This window comes from Scyliorhinus torazame, chromosome 2 (assembly GCF_047496885.1).
Source record: "Scyliorhinus torazame isolate Kashiwa2021f chromosome 2, sScyTor2.1, whole genome shotgun sequence".
Classification (NCBI taxonomy): Eukaryota; Metazoa; Chordata; class Chondrichthyes; order Carcharhiniformes; family Scyliorhinidae; genus Scyliorhinus; species Scyliorhinus torazame.
Genome location: NC_092708.1, coordinates 100,853,489 through 100,881,458, shown reverse-complemented (window position 1 = coordinate 100,881,458; position 27,970 = coordinate 100,853,489). Strand labels below are relative to the sequence as shown.

The window sequence follows — 27,970 nt, the reverse complement described above, 5'->3', positions numbered from 1 at the left end:
ACCCAGCGAGCATTCTTCCATGGCCTCTACACTGACCATAACTATGCAGTAAAAATTTTAACTAACAATTTCTAAGTGGCGCTATGTCAGACAGGGACAAGCATTACAACACAAAAGAAAACTGTACCTCTAACTGTCCTCAATAAACTACACCCACTAAAACATTCAGTCATATTAACTTCCAAAACAATACAAAATTAGAGCAGCATTCACATTTTTCCTCTGGCTTGGCAGTCAAGCACAGGGGTGTACAATATTTCCATTTCTTTATTTACAAAGGTGCAACACAAATGATCTTTATTGTAGATCAAGGGGTTCGGGGGCGTGGTGAAAACCGAAAATAGGGGATCTCATTCTGTATATCGGGGTGCGAGAGCGGTAGGCTCTCCTTCGCCATTTCCTCATGTGGATAGTCATTTTTTTTTAAAACCGGATATTCTGGACAAGACACACTTAAAAAATACTGAAACAGTGCGATCCGTCTCGCAGGCTGTGCGATTTACCATGCAAATGATTGAGGATGTAAATAGCATAGGGATGGAAACCTAAGGGTTGCCGGAAATCAAAACAAAACTTTTTGAATCAAGAGTGCCGAAATGAGGTGCGTATGGGCCGCGACGGGTAAGAATTGGATGGAATCCCCGGGTAGGACGGTGACCGATGCTGTGTGTGCTCTACCCGAGCGTAGCTGGCCAGAGGGGGGTCCTCAGGCAGGGCGGAGATCAATGCCGTTTCTCCACTGCCTGAGCAACCGGCAAGAACGGGCAAGAAATGTAGTCATCGTGGGGGGTTGCTGTAAAGGTTCTACCGTCGAACCAGAAGAGCAGTTATGAACGGGGGTCTGGCAAACTCTCAGCAGTTTCTGCCGATAAGCGTGTTGGCAAGTTTTCACAGGTTTTTGCCGACAAATATGGCGTGTGGCCGTGGAACTTCCGAGTATACAAACAACACTTAACAATAACACTAACACACAAACATTGAACAACATGCTGCAGGTTCCATCAGAAAGGACACCGTTTCTCCCAAGCGGTTCCTTTTTAAAACATCATCTGGACACCTCAGTTATCAGTTGCGAACAGGGTCGCAAAGGGGTTCCCGGTTTGGGAGTCAGACTCAAAGTCATCCTCTTCTCCCAGGTGCCATACTCTCGAATGTATAAGGGCTGATAGGGCTGCATGGTGCGATTTGGGGTCCATCTCGTCGTTCCGGACGAGCCTGTGTGAATTGTCACGGTGCCAGAAAGTTGCATCTAATTCTGTGGGGACGGAGTCGGGGTCGTAATCGTAGGGCGGTGGTCTTTGGTGGAGTTTGTTGAGGAATGTTCAGGGGCAGCACGGTAGCCTTGTGGATAGCACAATTGCTTCACAGCTCCAGGGTCCCAGGTTCGATTCCGGCTTGGGTCACTGTCTGTGCGGAGTCTGCACATCCTCCCCGTGTGTGCGTGGGTTTCCTCCGGGTGCTCCGGTTTCCTCCCACAGTCCAAAGATGTGCATGTTAGGTGGATTGGCCATGATAAATTGCCCTTAGTGTCCAAAATTGCCCTTAGTGTTGGGTGGGGTTACTGGGTTATGGGAATAGGGTGGAGGTGTTGACCTTGGGTAGGGTGCTCTTTCCAAGAGCCGGTGCAGACTTGATGGGCCAAATGGCCTCCTTCTGCACTGTAAAATTCTATTCTAATGTGATCAGGAAGGGATCACTCAAATCGTGTTCAGATTCGCTGGGTGTGGGTCCTGTTGCATGGGGATAGTAGGGAGACGTGCTGTGGCTATTGTCTGTATCACAGTCGCTGTCTCTGCTCCTGCTGTCTGTGGGCATTCCGGGGCGGAGTCTAGAGTTCGGGGGTGGAGTCGCGGGGGAGTCCGTGGATGGGGTGCACGTGTTGAGGGAGGGTAGGGATACTTTGGCTGTGGGCGGGGCGTGGTCTGCTGCGTCGAGCATGACGTGATGTGTGTGGTTTGACTGTAGACCATATGCCTTAAGCTTGTTAATATGGAACCACGCAATCTTTCCGTTGGGGGACTTAATTTTATAGACGGAGGGGCTTACTTTGTCCACAATGAAGTACGGACCCGAATATTTAGGTGACAGGAATGTGCTGGGGTTATAGATGGAGAGCATGACCTGCTGTCCTACCTCAAACTCAGTCGCATGTACTGTCTTGTCGAAACAGGCCTTGCTCTGTTTCTTTCTTGTGCCTAATCTTACTGCGGCTGCGAGCTGAGCCGTTTTCATATTTTCAACTAACTGTTTGACTGCGTTCTCGTATGTGAAGCCCGTCACTTCGAGGCTGGTCAAATCCAATCCTAATAAAAATTCTATGCCTTTCATGGGGCGTCCGGTCATGAGAGTGTGTGGGGTGTATCCTGTGGATGTTGAAACCGTATTTCTCAAAAACATCAGCGCAAAAGGGAGGACTGAATCCCAAGTGGTGTTGTTTTGTTGGACCATTTTTCTGAGGGTGGCTTTTAGGGTCTGATTCATGCGCTCCACGATACCACTTGACTGGGGGTGGTATGCGATGTGGAATTTTTGGGTAATGCCAAATATCGTGAGGACATTCTTCATGACACATCCCGTAAAATGGGAACCTTGGTCGGATTCAATGCTGCGGGGGAGTCCCCATCTCGTAAAGATGTGGTGGGTTAAAATCTTGGCTGTGGTCTTTGCCGTGTTCGTTCTGGATGGGAATGCCTCTACCCATTTCGTAAACGTGTCTATGACAACTAATACGTACTTGTAACCATTTCTGCAAGGGGGCAATGGTCCTATAAAATCGATCTGGAGGTTAGTCCAGCGGCCATTAACGGGGCGGGAGTGACTAAGCTGAGCCTTCTTTGCGATTCTGTCCGGATTGTTCTGGGCACAGATAAGGCAATTCTCAACGTAGTGCGTTACATCTTCTTTTAAACTTGGCCACCCACAGAGCTGCCTGAGGTGGGCTGTAGTGGGATCAATTCCCTGTTGTCCATGACTGTATTGGAATAAACAAATAAGTTGATTCCTGTCCTGTTCAGGAACCACATAAAGGGTGTCTTTTAGGACCACACTGTCATGTGTGGTCAGAGCGTTTTTAAACCTATCATAGGGGGCTGGATAGTTTCCTTTCAAGATCTCCCTGAGATTGCTATCCTGCTTCTGGGCCTGCACTAAATCCTCGATTTTAGTCTGCGAGACCTGAACTGCATTCACTGGTGCGCTTTTGGGGGGTGTCCAAAAATATCCATGCCTGGAACCTGCTTTGGCCAGTCCGTTGGCTTTTACATTTCCAGGGGGAGAGGAACGGTGGTGACTGCGAACTTTAACAATTCCAAATGTCCTGTCCTGTGCTTTCTCTAAAATGTGGCGGAGCAATGGGGCTGAAGGGAGGGGTTTTCCATCTGCGGAAACAAATCCTCTTGCTATCCACAGGGGTAGGAATCCTGTAAGGCTGTTGCAGACATAGAGGCTGTCCGGGTATATGTCTGCTGAGCTGGAGAAGGAATCTGGGTGATCTATAATATACGCAATGGCTGCTAGTTCTGCCGCCTACGTGCCTAAGTGGCCTGGTAGCTTTAAGGAGATCTCTTCTAGGGCGCGTCCCTGCGCGTCCTCGACATATATGCCGCATCCTGTAATGCGCTTCCCTTCTAATACTGTGGAATAACCATCCGCATAAATCCTTAAGGGTTCGCACGTGTCTGTGGGCTGGGGGCTATGGGGTGAACTACCTATCTTTCTGGGGGGTGTTTTCGCAATAAAGAGGCCTGTGTTGTGGTGCGGTGAGATGATTTCACATTCGTGGGGGGTGCCTGGGTATTGAAGGTTATCGGTAAGAAAGTGTGGGTCTTGGTCCACTTAACGGTGATGTCCCGTCCCTGCAAAAGAAGGGTCCATCTAGCTGCTCTAATTTGGCTAACTGTACCGTCCTTAAGTCATCCATCTAGTAAACGTTGGGTGGGGGTGTGCTCCGTGAGGATTGTGATGGGGTTTAGTGCGGTTATGTAGGAAAAATATTGAACTGCCCAGAAAACTGCGAGCAGGTGCCTTTCACGGGTTGAAAATCCCTGCTCCACAGGATCTAAAAGTCTGGAGGCGTAAGCCACGGGTCTTAACTTCGTGCCGTTCCTGGAGCAGCAGGGCCGAAAGGGTGCGGTCTGTGCTAGCTATCTCTATAGCATAGGGGGAAAGCGGGTCTGGAACTTGTAGTGCGGGGGCTGCAATGAGGGCTCTTTTCAAAGCATCCACAGCATCCGTATGCTGCGGAAGCCAGTCCCAAGGAACTCCTTTCTTTAGGAGTTCCGAGAGGGGTGCTGTCTTGGTGGCGAAACCGTCAATATGGTTTCGGCAGTAGCCAACCAGTCCTAAAAACGATCGTCGGGCTGAAACATTCTGGGGAAGGGTCAATTTGGCAATCGAGTCAATTCCTTTGTGCTCAATCTCGCGTTTACTGTGCATGCTAATCGTACCCAAATATACCACCTTATTTCCCAAAATCTGGGCCTTTTTTGGGTTTACTTTGCAACCAATCTGTTGTAGGAGTTCCAGGAGTTCGGACAGAAGCTCGATGTGCTCTGCGTTGGTGTCTGTCTGCAGTAATAGGTCGTCCACATACTGGACCAGACATTCGGGGCGAGAACATTTTGACAAACCATTTGCCAGCTGTCGGTGGAAAATGGAGGGGGAGTTGCGGAATCCTTGTGGAAGGCATGTCCACGTGCACTGCTGACTTTTAAAAGTGAAGGCAAATTTGTATTGGCACGCTTTTGCCAATGGAATGGACCAGAGTCCGTTACTGACGTCCAAAACCGTAAAGTATTGGCACGCTTTTGCCAATGGAATGGACCAGAGTCCGTTACTGACGTCCAAAACCGTAAAGTATTGTGAGTTGAGTCCCTGTTTGAGCATGGTCTCGGGACTTGTGGCTACCATGGGGGCTGCGGCGGGGGTGAGTTCCTGGTAATTGATGGTCAGTCGCCATGATCCATCGGGCTTTCTCACTGGCCAAATCGGGGCATTATTAGTGGAGGCTACTGATCTGAGTACGCCCTGCTCTAATATGCTGTCGATAACTTTTGAGATTTCTCCCTCTGCCTCTTGGGGAAATCCGTATTGCTTTTGGGGTCTAGGGTCAGGTCCTGTGATTTGAACGGAACCAGTCATCCGGCCACAGTCGTGTTTGTGGGTCGCGAATGCTGTCCTGTGCTTCTGCAGAACTGCCCTAACCTGCTTGACTGTGCTAATCGTGGTCGGGTCAAACCAGAAATCGACGACTGCGCTCGTCTTGTTTGCGTATTCACCTATTGTGAGCGTTGCGGGGGCTCTTGCGGATTTTGCCATTCTCCAAACACATTGGTTTACCGGATCAAATGAAAGGTGGTGGGAGTTCATAAAGTCAATTCCCAAAATGTGTTCTGCTGTGCGGGGTAGATCGACTAAAACTATGGGGTGCTTTGTCGTTATATTGCCAATCTGAATGGGTACTGGGGCTGTGACGTGTCCCTGCTGTGAGTGGCCTGTGAAGCCGCTGAGGGTGATTGTGGCTGTCGTGGGCCACGTGTCTTTCTGAAACATGGTGGAGGAATTAATTGTGGTGCGGGACCCTCCTGTGTCCCAGAGAAATTCGATGGGCTGTCCCCGTATCTTTGCTGCAACTACTGGTCGGCCGGACCTATCTCAAAGGGTGTCGCAGACCCAACTGGGGGAGCCCGAACACAGTCAGTCTGTTCCGTTCAGGTCTGCTTGGTCTGTACGGGTGCTTACACTATGGACTGGCTTTGCCCTGTTTCTATTTAGAGTGCCTGTCTGCTGGGCTCTCTGTGGCTTTCGTGGGGCATTGCACTCTTGTGCAAAGTGTCCTAATTGTCCACAGTTGTAACACTCCTGTGGTTTCTGTGGGGGGCTGTTCCTGCCTTCATTTACCCATGCGGGGTTCTGTTGCGTCTTAACTGCGTGGATATCTGCCTCTGCCCGCTGTTCTTCGGGTTTCTTAATTACGGGTTTGTTTTGGACAGATTGCTCCCAGGTGCGGGACAATCTTTTTAACACCCATTTCTCATTGTGGGCTTCCTCTGAGGGGTCATAGTTGGTACAGGCTTTTTGTCCTGCCTCTGTGGCATGGAAGATAAGGGTGCAGGTCCATTTGGCCATACTGTCTTGGGACAAATGGGCGCGGTCTAAATTGCCGAAAATGGCTGTGAAATGGATCCACAGGCGTCCAGCAAACGCTGTGGGGTGTTCTGTCTTTTTCTGCCTGCACTTATTCAGGCTTTCTACGGTGTCACCTCTGTTGTAGCCGATCGCATCTAGGATCGCTGCGTGCATCTCTGCAAGGGTGCCTCCTCCTACATTCTGTGGGTCGGGAAGGGCTGCTACGACCGAAGGGTCTAAACTCAAAATTGTGAGCTTCACGTGCTCACGCTCATCCAGGCCGTACATGGTCGCCTGCTGCTTTACTCTAGCAAAGAAGTGGTGGGGGTCTGAGGTGGGGAGGAACAGTGTGATTTTCTCGCACGCGTCCTGTAATTGGGTCACGGTTAAGGGGGTAGTATAAAGAAATTCTGTATCTCCGTCCGATGTGACTGTGCGGTGGGTGGTTACTGGATTCATTGGTGCCTGAACTATCTGTGATGTGGGGGGTTGGGGTGCTTTTCTCTTCTGGGGCTTTTCTTGTGCACATGTTCCCTGAACATATCTATGCGCGGTCTCATTTAATTCTTCCCAATCCGGGCCATCTTCTGCATCTAACTGGGATCCAAAGGTGCTGTGGAATCCATTCTGAACTGAAAGCAAAGACTGCAGTTCTGCAATTTGCTTCCTGCACTTCGCATGATCTAGTGAGCTCTGTCTGTGCTCCGTGGTGGTAGCATGGAGTGCTCGTAATGCTGCTTTCAGGTTGCTACACTGCCTTTGCAATGCCTCTACCTGTTTCTCTGTTTCCTCTCTTACCCGGACTGCACATTGCGTGTCCTGATAGACCTTTTCGTATTGTGTCTGGAAGCTGCTTAGGTGCGCCAGACAAGACTGGTGTGCCCGCTTGGCATCATCCACCTCTCCGTCCTTTGCTGCTAACTTCCTTCTCAACTCTATGTTCTCTTTCTCAACCTCACTTACATCGACCTTGCTCATTCGATGTACTCCTTCTATCTCTTTACGGAGCGTCCAAACGACCTCCTCTGTGCCTCGCAATTGTGCCAGACAGGACACGATTGCCATTGGCTTGCGAGCTTTTCCCAAGCTTTTCTTATGAATTCCTGACAGGTTCTCCCACCACGTATGTCCTATACTCCCGGGTCCTGTTTACTTATTCTCACAGAATATTCTCACAGAATTCACTCCAAGGAGCCATCCTTTCCCTTTGAGGTACTTCCTGATTGCCTCTTTCCAAACAGGACACTGTCCTTCTCTGCTGCTGGTCGCTGCGACCACAAATCCTTCAGGGTTCATGAGAGGTTGCATTGCCATCTTTCCTCTCTAAATACTCTCTTAAAATTTGGAACGAGGGTTACTAAGGCGGTGCTGTAATTACGGGTACGGCTTTCACTATTTTCCAGAATACAAACTCCCGACAGTTTATCGCAACAAAAATCTATCAGTTTTACCTTATAGCCCTGTTAGTTACGCATTCATTAACACACTTCCGAATTATGAGGATTGATCAGAACTGCTTGAATACTTGTGGGTTTTTTCTGTTCCCAATTGGATTCTAATTCAAATTTTGGGTTGTCCCGGAGTGGTTAGGCCACTTCTAAGTCGGGTCCCATCAGGATGTCGCCAGTAATATGTTGCTAACTTTTGGTTGGCTCTTAATTCGTAATTTGCTCTGATTGTTTAACCTTTGCTCTAGAGTCGGCAGATATCTTTCTGATACCCCCACGAGGTTCAAGTTCAAGTACTGATCAATAACTCAACACACCAATTAGTAAGATTCAAATCAAAACACATTTATTATATACAGTAAGTCACTACTTATGCATGTCACTCTACTTTCTAGACTATTTCTATCACTAAAAGGCCTATACTTAGCTTCGGAATTGGCCCACCAGGTCAGGGGAACAAATGGCCTTTCGTTCAGGTCCTGAGTCTGCAGGATTCAAAAGCTGGTATGGACTTGTAGCTAGGAGCGCCTATCTCGTAGCGAGCGTTGACTGGAGACTTACTTGGTTGGTGCGGCAGCTGGGCAGTTCACTCTCAGGGGTTGATTCGCGTTGTTGAGTGACCCTGCCAAGAAGACCGATTTGAATTTGGGGGCTTTACTTTATAGTCCCCAGGGGCTTCCCGCCCTTCGGGGCGGACCCCGTACCTAGTTCCAAATGATTGGACTGCGTTCCGATCACTTGGATCGATTTCTCCAATGCTGGAGTTGTTCCCTGATCGCTGGGCGGTCCCTAAATGTCCGTTGGCCTTCCGTTGGCAGTCCATGAGGTGGGGAGGAAGGGTCAAGCCAGCGGGGGCAGGGCGGGTGGCAGTCAGAAAGGGGCAGTTGCACTGGAGGGGGTGGTGTCAGGTGCGGGGGCAGGGCAGGGGTGATGTGGTGGGTGCCTTGGGGGGGTTGTGGGTGTGGGGGATTGTCTCATGCGAGGTGGGGTCTGGGTTTCTTAAGCAGTTCCTATGGAGCTGGAAGGTTTTTGTTTCCGTTTAACTCTTTCAGAGTAACTATCAGGGTAAAACTGGCAAAACCATCCGAAATTAGTGATTTAATTCACTTCTGTCAGTTGGATCCCAGCCCAGCACAATTGCTCAGATGATGTTATTGCTTCAGGGCAATTGCCCCTACGTGGGAGCTTTCTAGAGACATTCCCCAGTGCATCATAGGGTATCCCCTAAATTTGGCACGGGGGGAACCAGGAAGTTATGAATCAATGTCTTTTAGTGAAGGAAATCTGCTGTCGAACGCGGGTTCTGACTGGCTGCTGGTAGATAACCGAAGTCTCTCTCTGTTCGCTGTTTTAACCTTCTTCTGTTGAAGTTGCGCTGTTTTAAAGAAAATATATTGAAGTTTTGCATTTTAACAAACAAAGCATCAAAACTATAGGCATGATGTAGCACAGCAAGAAAAGAAAGGCTTAACATGCATGAATACAGAGGGGAACAGGAGAATAGCAGTACAACTGGGTCAATACAGTCTTTAGTTGCCACTATAAACCCCACTAGAGAACAAGGGAGAACCAGGATAAGGCCGTGACAACATGGTGAAATTGTGCACACCTTCCCACGCAGCAACTGCTCGTAATCACCATGAGAGTTCAGGACACAAACATATATCTACCTCAACTCCAGCAGTGCCAGAGGCACCAATGATATTGCCCCACCTCATTCCATCCGATACCAGACTCGTCTATACCCCTGCAGGATCCAAGCACAGATTCGTTATACCTTTAAAAAAAGATAGAAAATTTGCAAGACCAAGATTCTAAAAGGACGTTGCATGTATACCACACAAAACACAACACAATCCCAGTTTCAGGCCCAGCACAGAACCAACATCATTCCATACATTTATACAGAGAGGATCAGCAGCAACATGTTCAGATTATGATCAGTGCCGTCAATGGCTCCCAACAACACAAAAAGGAAGAAGAACTACCAGGAGCGGGTCACAGGATAACAAAGGATCAGGAACCAACCATGGGCTTTGTGGTAATACCAGGTATTGCAGTACCTGAGGGGTGGATGCCCATTGGCCAGACCTAGGAGTCTACCATTGGCCAACGTACGTAGCTCCGCCCTGAGAGGCGGGGTATAAGAACCCATGCCGTCCCAGCAGCCTTCACGTTCTGTATCGGAGCTGCTGGGTACAGTTCTAGCTGATTAAAGCCGATTAGTAAGACTCCCCTCGTCTCACGAGTAATCGATTGTGCATCAATTTAATCAGCTATTACTTCTGAAAGGATGGACCTCCGCATCAAGCCGGAGTGCCTTCAGCTCAGTCCCCACGCAGACAACTCCGCTGGTATTTTTAAGCACTGGCTGGCGTGTTTTGAGAGCTTCATCGACACAGCCGCCGACACCCCCACGGAAAGGCAGAAGATGCACCTTCTACGCTCCCGAGTCTGCCCTGCAACCTACCCTCTGATCGAGGAGGCGGAGAATTATGCTGCAGCTATCACGCTGCTAGAAGGACATTACATCCGTCCTCTGAACCAGGTCTACGCCCGTCACCTGTTGGCAACTAGAAGGAAGAGCCCTGACGAAACACTGGAGGACTTCTATCGGGCTCTACTAGTGCTGGGCCGGAACTGCGGCTGCCCGCCAGTCACGGGGAATGAGCACACGGAACTTTTAATTCGGGACGCTTTCGTGGCAGGTATGTCTTCTCCCGCCATCCGCAGAAGGCTCCTTGAAATGGACACGCTGGGCCTCACGGAGGCACGGGCCCTGGCAGGGTCTATGGACGTTGCGTACAAAAATTCACTGGCCTTTGCTCCCAGGCGCACGGCACCCCCCTGGGCTGCGTGGCACCCTGTCGCGGCAGCCCCCCAGGCTTTCCCGCTAACCCCGCAGGCCTACGCCGCTAGACGGCCCGTTTTCACCGCCGGGCAATGCTGCCTCTTCTGTGGCCAGGCGAATCATCCGCGCGGGCTGCCCGGCCCGCACCGTCACCTGCAAAGGGTGCGGCAAGAAAGGCCACAATGTCGCGGTCTACCAGGCCCGCGCCGTGGCAGAGGTCGCCAGCGACTATCATCAGCCTTTGTTCCAGGTCCCGGCCGTCCAAGGCTCACCTCCGCCCTCCTACCCACAGGCAACGTGCGACCCACGGGCGCGGCCATTTTGCCCCCCGGCCACCACGCTGGGTGGATGGGCGCTGCCATTTTGTCCCTCGCCGACGCCATCTTCTGTATCCCCGGACTCCAAGTGCAACCCGTGGCTGATGCCATCTAGGATGGGGCCTCAAGCCCCAGCGCTGCTGACTCCACGCTGCCTGACCGGAACTCCCCCTTGCTACAGCTGGCCTCCGTTACCCTGAACCGGCCTCAGGCCCCCAGCACCGCGACTCCACGCTGCCTGACCAGAACTCCTCCTTGCTGCAGCTGGCCTCCGTGACCCTGGACCAGAGTCGGCCCCGGACGCTAGCGAAAGCCACCACAACGATCGCTATCAACGGCCACGTGACGTCGTGCCTGATCGACTCCGGGAGCACGGAGAGCTTCGTCCACCCCGACATGGTAAGGCGCTGTTCCCTTGTCACCCATCCCGTAAACCAACAAATCTCCCTGGCCTCCGGGTCACATGCAGTGGAGATAAAGGGGTTCTGCCTAGCGAACCTCACTGTCCAAGGCAGGGAATTCCGCAATTTCCGCCTGTACGTCCTGCCGCACCTCTGCGCAGCCACCCTCCTTGGGCTGGATTTCCAGTGCGATTTGCAAAGCCTGACCTTTAAATTTGGCGGCCCTATTCCCCCCCTTACTGTCTGCGGCCTCGCGACCCTTAAGGTCGAACCGCCTTCCCTGTTTGCGAACCTCACCCCGGATTGCAAACCCGTCGCCACCAGGAGCAGACGGTACAGTGCCCAAGACCGGACCTTCATCAAGTCCGAGGTCCAAAGGCTGCTGAAGGAAGGTGTCAGCGAAGCAAACAACAGCTCCTGGAGGGCTCAAGTAGTGGTGGTAAAGACCGGGGAGAAACATAGGATGGTCATCGACTATAGCCAGACCATCAACCGGCTTATGCAGCTGGACGCGTACCCTCTCCCCCGTATAGCCGACCTGGTAAACAGGATTGCGCAATACAAGGTCTTCTCCACGGTGGATCTCAAGTCTGCCTACCACCAGCTACCCCTCTGTAATAGTGACTGCAAGGACACTGCCTTCGAAGCAGATGGGCGGTTCTATCACTTTTTAAGGGTTCCCTTCAGTGTCATGAATGGGGTCTCGGTCTTCCAGCGTGAGATGGACCGAATGGTTGACCGGTACGGCTTACGCGCAACGCTCCCGTATCTTGATAACGTCACCATCTGAGGCCATTACCAGCAGGACCACGACACCAACCTCCGAAAATTTCTCCAGACCGCGCACCTCCTTAATCTGACCTACAATAAGGAGAAATGCGTGTTTAGCACTGACCGTCTAGCCACCCTAGGATACGTAGTGCGAAATGGAGTCAGAGGCCCTGACCCTGAACGCATGCGCCCCCTCATGGAGTTCCCCCTCCCTCGTTGCCCCAAGGCCCTAAAGCGTTGCCTCGGCTTCTTTAGCTATTATGCACAATGGGTCCCTAATTACGCAGAAGGCTCGACCCCTGATCCAGACCGCAACCTTCCCCCTGTCGACCGAGGCCCGCCAGGCCTTCTGCCGCATCAAAGCGGACATCGCAAAAGCCACGATGCGCGCCATCGACGAGTCCCTCCCCTTCCAGGTCGAGGGCGACGCGTCCGACGTAGCTCTGGCGGCCACCCTCAACCAAGCGGGCAGGCCCGTGGCTTTCTTCTCCCGCACTCTCCATGCTTTGGAAATTCGCTACTCCTCGGTCAAAAAGGAGGCCCAGGCCATAGTAGAAGCTGTGCGACACTGGAGGCATTACCTGGCCAGCAGGAGATTCACTCTCCTCACGGGCCAACGGTCGGTGGCGTTCATGTTCGAAAATGCACAGCAGGGCAAGATTAAGAACGACAAGATCTTGCGGTGGAGGATAGAATTCTCCACCTTCAATTACGAGATCTTGTACCGTCCGGGGAAGCTAAATGAGCCTCCTGATGCCCTGTCCCGCGGCACTTGTGCCACAGCACAAGTGGACCGCCTCCGATCCCTCCACGAGGACCTCTGCCACCCGGGGGTCACTCGTTTCTTTCATTTCGTTAAGACCCGCAACCTGCCCTACTCCATCGAGGAGGTCAGGACAGTCACCAGGGACTGCCAAATCTGCGCGGAGTGCAAACCGCACTTCTAACAGCCAGAGAGGGGGCACCTGATAAAGGCTTCCCGTCCCTTTGAATGCCTCAGCATGGATTTCAAAGGCCCCCTCCCCTCCACCGACCACAACACGTATTTCCTTAACGTGATTGACGAATACTCCCGGTTCCCATTCGCCATCCCCTGCCCAGACATGATCACAACCACCGTCATCAAGGCCCTCCAGGGTATCTTTGCACTGTTCGGTTTCCCCGCGTACATACACAGTGATAGGGTCCTCCTTCATGAGCGACGAACTGCGTCAATTCTTGCTCAGCAAAGGCATCGCCTCCAGCAGGACGACCAGTTACAACCCCCGGGGAAACGGGCAGGTAGAGAGGGAGAACGGAATGGTCTGGAAGACCGTCCTGCTGGCCCTTCGGTCCAGGAATCTCCCAGTCTCCCGCTGGCAAGAAGTCCTCCCAGTGGCCCTTCACTCCATTCAGTCGCTGCTCTGTACTATCACAAACCAGACACCTCACGAACGTCTCCTTGTCTTCCCCAGGAAGTCCTCCTCCGGGACCTCGCTCCCAATTTGGCTAGCAACACCCGGACCCGTCCTGATGCGGAAACATGTGAGGGAGCACAAGTCGGACCCGTTGGTCGAGAGGGTCCACCTGCTGCATGCCAACCCCCAGTACGCCAACGTAGCGTTCCCTGACGGCTGCCAAGACACGGTCTCCCTTCGGGACCTGGCGCCCGCCGGAGCCCCACGCGCACCCGCACCATTGCCCCCACCTTCCCCGCAGCACCTGACCGGAGGGTCAGTACTGCCGCCGCCCCTACTCAGCGCCGAATAGGCACCGACGCCCCCTACAGGTGCCCCTGCCCACTTTTCGTCCCAACAGCACCGCCTCGGGGTGACGAAGCTGCCAGGGAGGAAGACACCATGTTCCTGTTCCCGGATCCACAACCGCCGTGGCCTATACCAGGATCACCGCCGAAGCCCAGACGCTCCAGAAGGACAACCAGGCCACCCGATCGCCTGATTGCTGCACCATTAAACAATAAAGACTTTCTCTGTTACCCTCGACATCATGGTACCTACAATACCTGGTCCTACCATGCCAAAGGCGACAGTAACACTGGCCATCACCCCGTTGGGTTCTTTTTTTAACAGGGGGTGAATGTGGTAATACCAGGTATTGCAGTACCTGAGAGGTGGATGCCCATTGGCTAGACCTAGGAGTCTACCATTGGCCAACGTACGTAGCTCCGCCCTGAGAGGCGGGGTATAAAAACCCATGCCATCCCAGCAGCCTTCACTTTCTGTATCGGAGCTGCTGGGTACAGTTCTAGCTGATTAAAGCCGATTAGTATGACTCCCCTCGTCTCACGCGTAATTGATTGTGCATCAGGCTTGTATTCCCCTGGCGCACGCCCACTATCATTGATGAAAAAGAGAAAGAAACTGCTCAATCGAACAAGAAAGCACGCTGACCATAAGGGGGGCGGGGGGCAACAGCATATCAACCAAAGTACAGAAGATGGCTCAACCCTAGACCCCTGTATGCAGTAGAGTCCTCTCAGGATGTCCCGAATAAGTGACTTTGAGAATGGACTTCCCAAGTTCCAAGGGGCAACAGAATATCAGCTACCGCACTGGACTTAGCCCAGTTTACCCTGACACACAAAACATAGCATTCCCAGGACATCCAGCACACTCCAAAACCAATACCCCAGCTGGCCCTACACCTCATCAATCACACCCAGGGCAGTGCACCTCCTCCATTACTACTAAAAAAGGATTACTCCAGCCCTAGCCGGGGATACCCCATCACTGAAGAAAAGAAGAATCATCATCATAGACCAGAGAATAAGGGAAAACCAGGATAAGGCCATGACAACATGGTGAAATTATGCACACCTTCCCACGCAACGACTGCTCGTAATCACCATGACAGTTCCGGATAAATCTTTCGTGCCATGTTCGGGCACGCACAAATATATATCTCCTTCAACTCCAGCAGTCCCATCTATTGACTCTGTCTACACCTCCCGCAGCCTTGGGAAGGTGGGCAGCATAATCAAAGACCCCTCCCACCTGGGTTATTCTCTCTTCCAACCTTTTCCATCGGGCAGAAGATACAAAAGTCTGAGAACACGCACTAACAGGTTCAAAAACTGCTTCTTCTCCGCTGTTACCAGACTCCTGAATGATCCTCTTATGGACTGAACTAATCTCTCCATGCATCTTCTCTACTATGTAGCACTACACTCCATAAGCTTCACCCAATGTCTATGTCTATGTAATTACATTGTGTACCGTATGTCCTATGTTTTTCATGTAGGGCGTCATGGTGGCACAGTGGTTAGCACTGTTGCTTCACAGTGCCAGGTTCGATTCCTGGCTTGGGTCACTGTCTGTGCGGAGTCTGCACGTGCTCCCTGTGACTGCGTGGGTTTCCACCGGGTGCTCCGGTTTCCACCACAAGACCTGAATGACGTGCTTGTTAGGTGAATTGGACATTTTGAATATATAGTATATCATTATGACATTATAGAATCACACGAGGAGGATAAGATTAAGTTAGAATGACATTCGTCTTTTTCCTCCTTGAATAACACAAGGGCTCAGAACTTCCATAGAATGGCATTCCCAGCAAGATTACCACTCCGTTCCTTTTTACTTACCTTAGTTGAGAGCAGCACATATCTCACCTGGACCTCGTGGTGTGGGGAGGATAGTCTTGGTGCGGGGTGGGGAATCAGAGGCAGTCAGGGTGGGAGGATAATTGGAAGGTCCAATGGGGGGGCGGGGGTTCAGGTATTGGGGCGGGGTCACTATTAAGGCTGCCCAGGTGTCAGAAATGGTTTTAATCCTTCTAAATGTTCCTGAGTAACTCTGAGAGAGTCAGAACCAATCAAAATCTCTGTTTTAAATCTGAATATCGGATTCCAGGTATAGGATAATGGCCCATTGGAAGTTTGAACTTCCTGGGCAATTGCCATGCAATCTTTGCTTGGGGACCTCCAAGGGGTCCACCAGCACACCTTCTTGGTTACCTCCAGGTACTAACACCTGGGGAACAGAAGTTCTGGACCATTTGGCAATGTTGCTGGAAAATTAAATTTCCTTTTAAAAGAACAGTTGTACTAATGTAAAACATTTATTTGTAACATGTTTCTTGTAACTCTGGCCTTGTATGGCAAGGACACCAGTTATCTGTGTTAATTGCTCTATTACACAATCAGCTTTTTGCTTATTCTGATATCTCTCATCTCCACATTAACTGTGGCGAATCATAATGATTCACAGTTCCACTGTGTCAAGTGATTTATGCTTTTTATATCAGCCCAGGCTGTGATTGCTGACAGGTTATTCAGTGAAGCGAAGCATTACACCTCATCTTAATTCTGCCCACGTCCAATGTTCACTCTTTCTAGAAAGGGGAAATGGCTCATGTACAGAAATAGGGCTGGGGCTGATTTTAAAATTTTCCCCTAACTGAGCAGGAGTGCGAGGTTAACTGCAACACTCTGATTATTATGCTGCTGTGATAATCTAAATAAAGTAGCACATAGTGGAAATAGAATCTGAGATCGTCCTGACCTGTCCAGCACAGCATGGGCAGTTGAGGGAGCATTATCTTTCTATTATGTGGCAAATTCGGAATCTTAGAACAACAGTAGCCAATTAGTAAATTTGAATGGGGCAGTGAGAAGAGGAAATGGGCCATAATTTGGTATAGGAGCGAATCAACCAGCATCTGACATGAGTTAGACTTGTTCTTATATGTCAGGGTTTTAAAAATCTTTGCGTGGCAAGCAGCTGAATGTATGAGCTAATAACATTGAAGGAAACTAGGCATCTAGAGTCTGAGTGAACAGGGCAAGCAATTATGAATATCAGTGTTATTGTCACCAGACTAATAATCTGGAGCCCAGGCAAATGCTGTGGAGACACAGGTTCAGTACTATTTTGGCAGCTGGTGGAATTTAAATTCAATGAATAAATCTGGAATTAGAAAGTTAGCCCCAGTAATGACGACCATGAAACTATCATTTTTCGTAAAAGCCTATCTGGATCACTCATGTCCTTTGGGGAAGGAAATCTGCCATCCTTACCTGGTCATCCACACATGTGACTCCAGATCCACAGCAATATGGTCAACTCTTAACTGCCCTAGCAAGCCGTTTAATTCAAGCGCAGTTCGGGGTGGGTAACAAATACTGTTCTTGGCAGCGATCTGCACGTCTCATGAAAGAATAGCTTAAAGCAAATTAATTAGATTGATTTGTGAAATTGGCAGATTTAAGGACTGGGAAGGAAGTGTAAATTGGAAAGGATGAGAATTAGCGAAGACAATGTCAAATCAGATACAGAAAGAGATAAAAAGAGAGAAAGGATGGATGGATTAAGAGAAAGAAACCCAGGAAAAATACACATTTTAAAATTGTTTTAATTTTACATTTGTATGTACCTCTGTTGGTAGCATCCTTGCCTCTGGGTCGCAGGGTTGCCACTCAAGAGCTTGAGCACAAAAATCAAGGCTTGCATGCAGTGAAGTGCTGAGAGGCAGCTGAACTGTCAGAGGTGCTGTCTTTTGGATGATACGTTAAACTGAGGCCCCATCAGTTTGCTCTGATGGATGTAAAAAAATCACAAGACACTATTTTGAAGAAGCGCAGGATAGTTATCTCTGGCCAATATAATAACATTGGAACAGGCGGCATGGTGGTGCAGTGGTTAGCACTGCTGCCTCACGGCACCTAGGACCCAGGTTCACTCCCGGCCCCGGGTCACTGTCCGTGTGGAGTTTGCACATTCTCCCCATGTCCGCGTGGGTCTCACCCCTTACAACCCAAAGATGTGCAGGGTAGGTGGATTGGCCATGCTAAATTGCCTCTTAATTGGAAACATTGGAATTTAAAAAAGAAAGAACATTTGAACATAAGAAATAGAAGCAGAGGTGGGCCATTCAACCCCTTGAGTCTGCTCCACAAGTCAATAAGATTATGGCAGATCTGATGTGTCCTTAACTCCGTTCTCCTGCTTGTCCTGATAACCCTTGACTTCCTTGTCAATCAAAAATTTGTCCAACTCAGCCTTGAATATATTCAATGGCCCAGCCTCCAGTTCTCTCTGGAGGAGAGCATTCCAAGCACTAATGACCCTTTGAGAGAAGAAATTCCTCCTCAGTCTTAAATGAGATCCCATATTCTGAAACTGTGTCCCACTGGTTTTAGGTTTCCCACAAGGGATAACAAACTCCCAGCCTCCACCCAGTAAAGCCCCCTCAGAATCCTACATGTTTCAATAAGATCACCTCTCATTCTTCTAAACTCCAATGAGTATATATCCAACCTATCCTCATTAAACAACCCCTTCATCCTAGGAATCAGCCTAGTGAATCTAATCTGAACTACCTCGAAAGCAAGTATGTCCTTCCTCAAGTGAGGTAACCAAAACTGTGCACCACACTCTAGGGCAGAATTTTCCATTCAGAAATCTAAGTTCAATGCTGGGAGGAGAAGTTGGAGTGTTTTTCACTAGGGTGGGCTGGTGGGATGGCTGACCATGCACAATCTTGCACTGGTCAGCTCGATACTTGTGCATCTGTGTGGAGCGTAAGAAATCTTGCAGCAGAGGTGGGCAGAAAGTTGCTTTCCTTGGCATTATCTAGTGGGATCGAGGGTTGGGCACTGTATTTAAAGGACACTTTGTATGTCTCCCAGGTCTGGCCTCCACTCTGCCCTTCCACCCTGACCCCCCCACCCTTCCAGCCTTTGCACAGTTTGTGCTACCAGCAGCCGAAATGAGTCAAGCTGTGAGCAGTCCTATTCCTTCTGCCAAAGTGGACAACCTCATATTTTCCTACATTATACTGCCAACTTTTTGCCCACTCACTTAACCTATCTATATCCATTTGCAGAACCTTTATATCCTCCTCACAATTTACTTTCCTGCGTAACTTTATATCACCAGAAATCTGGCTATAATATAGTCAGTCCCTTCATCTATGTCATTAATTTATATCATAAATTGTTGAAAGCCAAGCATCGATCGCTGTTGCACTCCACCAGTTACAGTTTACCACCCTGAAAATGACCCATTTATCCTGACTCTCCATTTCCTGTTAGTTAGTCAGTCCTCTGTCCATGTTCCTATATCAACCCAACTCTTGTGTGTAACCCTTTTCTCCCTCAATCAACATCACAAAAACAAATGTCTTTGCCATTGTCACTTTTGTGGGGGTTTGCTGTGCGCTACATAAATGCAAGAAGTTTTTTAAAATTCCTCCAACTCCAATTAAAAGCTGAAAAGAATGAGATAATTAATTTTCAGTGCCAGAGACATTGATTGGCACTGACTGACATTTATTATGCCACTAAAAAGATCTTTAGACTTTAAATGGTCGACTTACCTTTCCGCGGTGAGTTTAGTTCATATCTACTATGCAAGTGCAGCAGCTTGGGGCATTTCAATGGTGAGGCAGAGAGCGAGCGGACATTTTTGCAAAGTTAACACCAGAGCAGCGCATCTAGTACATCAGCATTTGGATTTCCACTTCTAACCTCGAATTGGCCCTTGCCTGAACTTGCTGTACCATTTGTATATTAATAACATCGAGAGCCATTAGCGAATTGTGCATCAATATGTTTTTCAAATGGATTTTGTTACAGGCTTCAGATCTGCCTCAGATATTTTCTTGTGTACAACAGCCAGATCACTTTGGTACCAGAGCCAATGATAAGGTTGGAGTGCCTTATGTTCAGCAATGTGCTCACAGTGCCGAGGACCTGGGTTCGGCCCCAGCCCCAGGTCACTGACCGTGTGGAGTTTGCACATTCTCACCGTGTCTGTGTGGGTCTCACCCCCAAAACCCAAAAATGTGCAGGGTATGTGGATTGGCCACGCTAAATTGCCCCTTCATTGAAAATAAATTGGATACTTTAAATTTATAAAAGAAAAAAAAAAATTCAGTCATGTGCCCATACTGCACAAGGTTGATATTTTTAAATATATTTGTTCTTGGGATCTGAGTGTTGCTGGCAAGATCAGAATCCTTGCCCAACCCCAATTGCTCTTGAGAAGGTGGTGGTTGGTTGTCTTGTTTTAAAAAAATAATAATTTAGAGTGTCCAATTCATTTTTTCCAATTAAGGGGCAATTTAGTGTGGCCAATCCACCTAACCTGCACATCTTTGGGTTGTGGGGGTGAAACCCACCAAACGCAGGGAGAATGTGCAAACTCCACAAGGACAGTGACCCAGAGCCGGGATCGAACCTGGGACCTCTGCGCCGTGAGGCAGCAGTGCGATCCACTGCGCCACCGTGCTGCCCGTTAGTTGCCTTATTGAACAGTTCCAGTCTATGTGATGCAGGTATGCCCACAGTGCTGTTAAGAAAGGAGTTCCAGGATTTTTACCGATTGATAGTGAAGAAACAGCAAAAAAACTCCACGTCAGGATGATGTGTGGCTTAGGGGGGAGCTTGCAGGTGGTGGTGTTCCCATGCATCTTCTGTCCTTTGTGGTAAATGTTGCAAGTTCAGAAGGTGCTCTTGGAAGAGCCTTAGCAAGTTGCTGTAGTGCAAATTGTAGATGATACACATGGCTGCCACTGTGTACCAGTGGGGAAGGGAGTGAATGGTTAAGGTGTTGCATAGGGTGGGAACGATGAGTGTTTCCCACTGTGGAGGCCGATGGGAAAACACATCAAATCTTCCAGCCCCGACCTCATCAATAATGCAGCCGGATATTTGGTGCCGTACTCTGTGGCAGGGCAGGGCTGATGGCGCATAGCCTGCTGTCCTATCTAGGCCCCCAACATACTGGCCCACCATTGAAGAAAGAAGGTGGACCAACAGAAAATGGGGACGGATCTTAGGGAACACTCTGAGACTGGAAGATTGTCCCCTCCAGGACACTGAATTGGGAAAGTCCATCTTCCCCCCACACACTGCTGTGGTGTTCCAGGCTCCAGGGTTGCAGACGGCCTCCATCCTGAATTCAGGAGGCAGCCCTGTCATTGTTCAGATGAGTCCTGACATCTGCATGCAACCTTGCTCCAGATGTGTTTCACACCAACTTGTTTTCCTGATGGCGCTGTGGAGAATCAAGCTTGGGTGGTCAGGCTGTCATCTGTATCCCATTAGCAGGATGCAAATGAGACTCACGCCGACCTCCAGGAGGTTTCCTGATTCTCCATGGTGGGCACCAGCAGAAGATTCTGTGGGAAATTTTGGTTCTCTAGACAAATTCCACCCCTCCCCCCGCCCACCCCAACCTGTCCCTGAACCCGCCGGCGGAGACATGGGAGAATTCTGCCGTATGGGTCACTCACAGTCATTGTCCATGCGTGGCTGATGTATTCTGGATGGAGCCTTACTGGCTTGTTTGGGGGAAGGCAGTGAGCACCAATGATGAAAGGACAGTTCACAAAGGTGCTGTGTGTGCTGATCCTAACCAACAAAGGCCAAAGGCGCAATTTGTGCAGGATTTCACATGAGATGGTGATGTTAAAGCGGCTGTCGGACAATCAGTGCTGATGTCCCATGTACTGGTAATGTGTGACATAACCCTTAAACAGCCAGATGTCCTTGGAGAGTTTGAGTTAGGTGTGAGGAGAAGGCTCACTTACTCTGGCGGAGCGGTTGAGATCAATCATCCTCTTCCTGCACTGCAGGGCGGTTCTCCTTTGGGGCCCACAAGCGCCAAACTCCCTAGCAATCTCCTCCCGGGCCGACATGGTTATGTCTATTGACCTACGGTACTCATCTCTTGGAGCCTGTCTTGGACAGGCTGAGGTGTTTGTCCAGGGAGGTCTGGCTGAAACATGGTGCAGATGGTTTTGTTCCTTTGAATCCATTCTCACTGAGATGACCAACCCTCACCTGCGCTGCAGAGAGTGAAAGTGTGTGTGGGCTCCATTTAAATATGGCACCAGGACCTTCAACTCCATAAGGATAAATCAGTGCCTGATCTGCCACGTGATTCGGCGAGCTCCCAGCTGATGCATTAATAATAAGCTGAAATATATACGATCTGGTGCTAGAACCCGTCCTTCAACCTAATGGGAATCACACAAAGCTTAACCCCGCCATTGCATTTAGCCTCCAAAGCAGAAAATTCCACCCAAAATCTTCTTTAACGTAAAAAGATCAATAAGCCCAAAATTGGACAGACTTTATTGAACAGGATTTTTTAGATGCCGATGGGAGTGAGAGTGGAATCAGGCAGACTAATTCTGCAGTTACAACATTTGTGGGTGCCTGGACCTTTTCGGCAGAAACTGAGCTTAATTTCTTTAAAAAATCTTCCTCTTTGTCCTCCCTTGGCCAAGAGCCCTTTCTGAAGTTGTTTCTCAGAGCTCTTCCTGGGGTTTTGTACACAAAATGGCTGTTTTCAGCCTGTCTGTATACAGTTCAAAAACTTAACAAATCATGTGATCTGGACCAAACATCAAATCATCATCAAAATTACAAAGTGATAATCTAGTTTAGCAATCCAAAACCCTTTTATCAACTGCAGTGTTGCCGCAGGGGCCTCTGTTTTCACACCTTCAGGGAAAGCCACTCTCTATTTGAGGACTCATTGCCCCGAATTTTCCACCCCCCAGCAGTGGTGTTCGCTGTGTTTTCATCAATACGTGTTCGGCCGTCACTTCACTATAGTTACTGATCATTAGCTTTTGCTTGAGCTTTACAAGGAGGATAAAGTGATTCCACCCATTGCTTCCACGCAAATCCAGCGCTGGGCCCTACAACTAGCCGCCCACGAATATTTTTTTGCACACAGGCCGGGGACTCAAATTACGAATGCGATGCACTGAGCCAGTTACCTTTGTCGACTTGCCCCTTATTGACCCCCAGGACGATTGAGGTACTATCAACTCTGAATTCCATGGACTTCTTGCCTGTCACGGCATCGCAGATCCGTGAGTCGATCCAAATGGATCCGATCCTATCAAATGTTCGGCAAATGGTCTTATACAGTGGACAGCGTTGCCAGCTCCCAGGCGAATTAAGGGCATTTTCCTCCAAGCTGTCTGAGTTCAGTGCAGAGGATGGTATCATGCTGTGGGGTACGGACCTGGTTGTCTCAGACAAAGGACAGGAGTTGATCTTGAAAGACCTCTACGCCGGTCATCCAGACGTGTCCATGATGAAAATGCTGGCATGTATGGTGATCGGGCCTCAACGCAGTCATTGAGAAGATGGCCCAACAATGCTCCGTTTGCCAAGAGCATCAGAAGTGCCCGCCAGCCAGTCATGGGTGCGGTTGCATGCTGTCCGTTTCAGGAGTCCATGGTCCTCTTGTTGATTGACGCCTATTCAAAGTGGCTTGAAGTATACAAGATGGTGGGAACCACGTCCTGGGCAACCATCGAGAAGTTATGTTTATTGTTTTGCAGGCTCAGTCTCCCTGAAGTACTTGTCACTGATAATGTCACTCATTTCACGAGTGAGGAGTTCTCCAGGTTTCTGAAGGAAATGGGGTGTGGCATATTCATACCTCCCCATATCATTCGGCTTCAAATGGGTTAGCGGAGCGAGCGGTGCAAACATTTAAATTGGGCCTCAAGAATCTTTGGGATTGATGGACACTTGGCTTTCTGCACGCAGTGATTGGGGTAGCACCTGCGGAGCTACTGATGGGCCAGAGACTTTGTACTCGCTTTAGCATGATTTTCCAGTCAAGGTGCGAAAGTGCGTCACAACCAGGAACAGCAAGGGCATTGCTTCACTCGACGTAACCTTCCACGCACTTTGTGCCAGGTGACTCGGTGTTTGTTCGAAACTTCGCCGATGGCTTCCAATAGATCTCCGGCGTTTTCCCTCGCCAGACAGGGCTGGTCTCTTACCACGTGCAAGCACAGAACATAGAACATTACAGCGCAGTACAGGCCCTTCGGCCCTCGATGTTGCGCCGACCTGTGAAACCACTCGAAAGCCCATCTACACTAATTATCGTCCATATGTCTATCCAATGACCATTTGAATGCCCTTAGTGTTGGCGAGTCCACTACTGTTGGAGGCAGGGCATTCCACGCCCTTACTACTCTCTGAGTAAAGAACCTACCTCTGACATCTGTCTTATATTTATCTCCCCTCAATTTGAAGCTACGTCCCCTCGTGCTAGACATCACCATCCGAGGAAAAAGGCTCTCACTGTCCACCCTATCCAATCCTCTGATCATCTTGTATGCCTCAATTAGGTCACCTCTTAACCTTCTTCTCTCTAACGAAAACAGCCTGAAGTCCCTCAGCCTTTCCTCATAAGATCTTCCCACCATACCAGGCAACATTCTGGTAAATCTCCTCTGCACCCTTTCCAATGCTTCCACATCCTTCCTATAATGCGGCGACCAAAATTGCACGCAATACTCCAAATGCGGCCGCACCAGAGTTTTGTACAGCTGCAACATGACCTCATGGCTCCCAAACTCAATCCCTCTACCAATAAAAGCTGACACACCGTACGCCTTCTTAACAACCCTCTCAACCTGGGTGGCAACTTTCAGGGATCTATGTACATGGACACCGAGATCTCTCTGCTCATCCACACTGTCAAGAATCTTACCATTAGCCCAGTACTCTGTCTTCCTGTTATTCCTTCCAAAATGAATCACCTCACACTTTTCTGCATTAAACTCCATTTGCCACCTCTCAGCCCAGCGCTGCAGCTTATCTATGTCCCTCTGTAACTTGTAACATCCTTCCGCACTGTCCACAACTCCACCGACTTTAGTGTCATCTGCAAATTTAGTCACCCATCCTTTGAAGCCCTCCTCCAGGTCATTTATAAAAATGACAAACAGCAGTGGCCCCAAAACAGATCCTTGTGGTACACCACTAGTAACTGGACTCCAGTCTGAACATTTCCCATCAACCACCACCCTTTGTCTTCTTCCAGCTAGCCAATTTCTGATCCAAACTGCTAAATCTCCCTGAATCCCATGCCTCCGTATTTTCTGCAGTAGCCTACCGTGGGGAACCTTATCAAACGCTTTACTGAAATCCATATACACCACATCAACTGCTTTACCCTCATCCCCCTATTTGGTCACCTTCTCAAAGAACTCAATAAGGTTTGTGAGGCACAACGTACCCTTCACAAAACCGTGTTCACTATCTCTAATCAAATTATTCCTTTCCAGATGATTATACACCCTATCTCTTATAAACCTTTCCAAGATTTTGCCCTCAACTGAAGTAAGGCTCACTGGTCTATAGTTACCGGGGTTGTCTCTACTCCCCTTCTTGAACAAGGGGACATCATTTGCTATCCTCCAGTCTTCTGGCACTATTCCTGTAGACAAAGATGACATAAAGATCAAAGCCAAAGGCTCAGCAATCTCCTCTTTAGCTTCCCAGAGAATCCTAGGATAAATCCCATCCGGCCCAGGGGACTTATCTATTTTCACACTTACTTGTTACTAAGGGGAACGACCACAGGGGATCCCTGTACTGACTGCTTCCTCCCAGCCCCTCTCACCGTCACCCATCTATCTTTATTCTTTGGAGTAACTGCATCCCTGAAGCTTCTATCTATAACCACCTCTGCCTCCCGAATGATCCGAAGTTCATCCAGCTCCAGCTCCAGTTCCCTAAAGCGGTTTCTGAGGAGCTGGAGATGGGTGCACTTCCCACAGATGAAATCAGCAGGGACACTGACGACGTCCCTCACCTCAAACATTCTGCAGGAGGAACATTGCACTACCTTCCCTGCCATCAAAGAATTTACAGTGCAGAAGGAGGCCATTTGGCCCATCGAGTCTGCACCGGCTCTTGGAAAGAGCACCATACCCAAGGTCAACACCTCTACCCTATCCCCATAACCCAGTAACCCCACCCAACACTAAGGGCAATTTAGCATGGCCAATCCACTTAACCTGCACATCTTTGGACTATGGGAGGAAACCGGAGCACCCGGAGGAAACCCACGCACACACGGGGAGGATGTGCAGACTCCGCACAGACAGTGACCCAAACCGGGAATCGAACCTGGGACCCTGGAGCTGTGAAGCAATTGTGCTATCCACAATGCTACCGTGCTGTCCATCCCCTCTAGATGAAAAAAAGAAAAAGAAAGAGCTTACCTGTTATTCACTCCCCTTCTCAGCAAGCACTCACTCAGCAACCTCTGCGCTCTGCACGATAACACCTGAGGGAAAATAAAATAAAAACTACTTACCAGTCATCAGCCAATCCCTTACCTGCAGGCTGTGATGTCACGGTTCAACTTCTTCCTACTTCTACCTGCCCTCGAGCCTTTACAGCGGTTGTTTGTTTTTTTTGGTTAGAGGAGGGGGTAGGGAGGAAAACACTGAAGAAGTGTTTCCGGTTTAAGTGTCACTTGACAACAGCTCCTCCACAAACCACCATCAAGTTAGGGTGACCACAACGGAGGTATGCAAATTTCCCCCGCAATAGCCAATCAGCAGCACTGCTATACTGCCCTCTGCTGGATGTTTATCTTCACTTGAACAGCTAGGGTTTCTTGTTCAGGTACACCTTCAAGTTAGGGTGACCACAATGGAGGTATGCAAATTTCCCCCGCAACAGCCAATCAGCAGCTCTGCTCTACTGCCCTCTGCTGGATGCTTGTCTTCACTTGAACAGCTAGGGTCTCTTGCTCAGATACACCTTCAAGTTAGGGTGACCACAACGGAGGTATGCAAATTTCCCCTGCAACAGCCAAATCAGCAGCTCCGCCCTACTGCCCTCGTATTATGCAAAACCTTGGCCACATTAGGTCCAAGTGACCACTTCCTTGTCTTCAGATGCTTCTTATACAACCTATCTACCAGCGGAACCCCAAGGAGGTCAAGGCGCTGCGATGCCTGAGGTCATCGACTCTCACTCGAAGATAGAAACGCAGGAGGTCTCCAGTGGAGAACCCTTGGATCAACAGCCTCAGGAATGGCAGCCACCACGACGTTGTGCTGGAAGCAGCGTTCACCTTCTAGATGAACGCCGCCCAATCCAGCACCTCGGGTGCATGACACCCAGCAAGACGTAAAAGGGTCCGGTGCCCTCCTTCGCCATGGTCTTCAGAGAATTCTTCAGACTTTGGGTGGAGAGGAATGTTATAACCCACAAGGGTCGGACAAGATAGGGATGATTACCCTGTGGATCCTTCAGAATAAGAAGGGGGCAGGGATCCTTTAGAAATGTTTGCTTTGTATAAATAGAGTTGGCCAGTAAGGCACTGACTAGAGAAGAGTCAGTAGGGAACTATTTGAGCGATATATGTCGAGTGCCGAGTGGATGATCCATCTTGGTCTCCTCCGGAGGTCTCCAGCATCACAGATGTCAGTCTTCAGCCAATATGATTCACTGTACGTGATATCAAGGAATGGCTGAAGGCACTGGATACTGCAAAGACTATGGGCCCTGACAATATTTCGGTAATAGTACTAAAGACTTGTGCTCTAGAACTTGCCGCACACCTAGCCAAGCAGTTCCAGTACAGCCGTGTAGCGCACAAAGACTCACGAGAGACGAATAGAGATGAAGTCGATGAGGCTTTATTAAGCGTGACTTGTTCCCCGCAGTTCAGTAGCTGACTGGCCTGCGGGGGAGAACTCCAGGTTCTTATACTCCGCCTTCAGGGCGGAGCTAGAGGTCAACAGACAACCAGGACCCGGGATCTGTCAGCCAATGACACACGGCTTCACAGTCCCACATGACCCCTAATGCATACTACCACATTCACCCCTTGTTAAAAATGAACCCGGCGGGGTGGTGCTTCGTATGGTGGTAAGGGTTTACAAGGCTGGTCCTGGGAGGAAAACTTTTGCATGTACAGAGGTTTTTTTTGTTTTGAACTATTTACAGTAAAAGGGGGAAAAGGAAAACGTTCTCGTTACAGTCCACAATATAGTAGTGTTACATTGATGCCACAAGTCGGTCGGGCGGTCTGGTCGTCCTCGTCGATTGCCTCGGCCCCGGTGGTGGTGCTTGTTCCCGTGTTGTCGTCTCCGGGAGCCTTACGGTTTCTGCTTCCGCTTCACTTCTGGTCGGACCTGGGAGGAGGACTGATCCTCCTGGGAAGGGGGCGGTCGCGGGGTGCGGCGGTGGCAGGAAGGGGGGGGGGTTGGGTGAATGGTGTCGGGGGGGGTGTGTGTGTTGCCGGCGGGCGCCAGATCTCGCAGGGA

General features: G+C 49.7%; 1 protein-coding gene across 5 annotated transcripts in view; it reads left to right on the top strand.

Moving 5' to 3' along the window:
• c2h7orf57 (chromosome 2 C7orf57 homolog) overlaps window positions 1-27,970 on the top strand; it is a 256,643-nt gene that overhangs the window by 14,875 nt on the left and 213,798 nt on the right. The window contains exon 1 of one of the 5 annotated variants that reach the window (XM_072475006.1): window positions 7,914-7,932. The exons of the other annotated variants lie outside the window; for them this stretch is intronic. The gene's annotated coding sequence lies outside the window, so the exon portion shown is untranslated. Of the gene's footprint in view, window positions 1-7,913; window positions 7,933-27,970 lie in introns of those variants that run through there. 5 annotated transcript variants of the gene reach the window in all.